The sequence below is a fragment of the Neopelma chrysocephalum genome, unplaced genomic scaffold (assembly GCF_003984885.1).
Source record: "Neopelma chrysocephalum unplaced genomic scaffold, ASM398488v2 Primary Assembly neopelma1_80775, whole genome shotgun sequence".
NCBI classification, from domain to species: Eukaryota; Metazoa; Chordata; class Aves; order Passeriformes; family Pipridae; genus Neopelma; species Neopelma chrysocephalum.
This window is the reverse complement of record NW_020912200.1, coordinates 2,298-3,332: the sequence shown is the minus strand read 5'-3', so window position 1 is coordinate 3,332 and position 1,035 is coordinate 2,298.

The window sequence follows — 1,035 nt, the reverse complement described above, 5'->3', positions numbered from 1 at the left end:
GGCTCTCAGCCCTTTCCAAACTGGGAGGGACTGGTGGCACACACTGGCCAGGGCAGGTGAGGTTCCTGCTCCCGATCCTTTCCAAACTGGGAGGGACTGGTGGCACACACTGGCCAGGAAGGTGAGGCTCCTGGTCCCGGTCCTTTCCAAACTGGGAGGGACTGGTGGCACACACTGGTCAGGGCAGGTGAGGCTCCCACAGAGCTGCTCCCAGGGGCACTGGCTGGAAAAGCAGCTCCTATCCCATGGGAAAGGGACCCCGTGGTTCCCATTCCCAATCCTGACGTGTCCCGTTGCTCCTCAAGGATCCCAAGCCCTGAGCAGGGGACGGAGCCCCAGAGAAGTGCCCTGGGAGCTGCTTCCCAGGAGCTGCTTCCCAGGAGCTGCTTCCCAGGAGCTGCTTCCCAGCAGGACGAGGCCGGAATGCTGCCGATGGGCTCTGGGAGGGAGGTATCCCATGGGATCTGATCCAATCCAAGCCTTCCCTGGCACAACCCGAGGGCATAACCCCCCCTAATGACCTCCAGGGTCGGGGCTCTCCCAGCTTTTCCCCGGGCCCTGGATAATGGGATAACAGGAGAGCAATTCCTGCAGCCCTGGGGCTCTCCCAGGATAAAGGGATGGCAGGAGAGCAATTCCTGCAGCTGTCAGGGCTCTCCCAGGATAACAGGAGAGCAATTCCTGCAGCCCTGGGGCTCTCCCAGCTCTCCCCTGGGCCCTGGATAACAGGATAACAGGAGAGCAATTCCTGCAGCTGTCAGGGCTCTCCCAGCTCTCCCCTGGATAACGGGATGACAGGAGAGCAATTCCTGCAGCCCTGGGGCTCTCCCAGGATAACGGGATGACAGGAGAGCAATTCCTGCAGCTGTCAGGGCTCTCCCTGGATAACGGGATAACAGGAGAGCAATTCCTGCAGCCCTGGGGCTCTCCCTGGATAACGGGATAACAGGAGAGCAATTCCTGCAGCCCTGGGGCTCTCCCAGCTCTCCCCTGGATAACGGGATAACAGGGGAGCAATTCCTGCAGCCCTGGGGC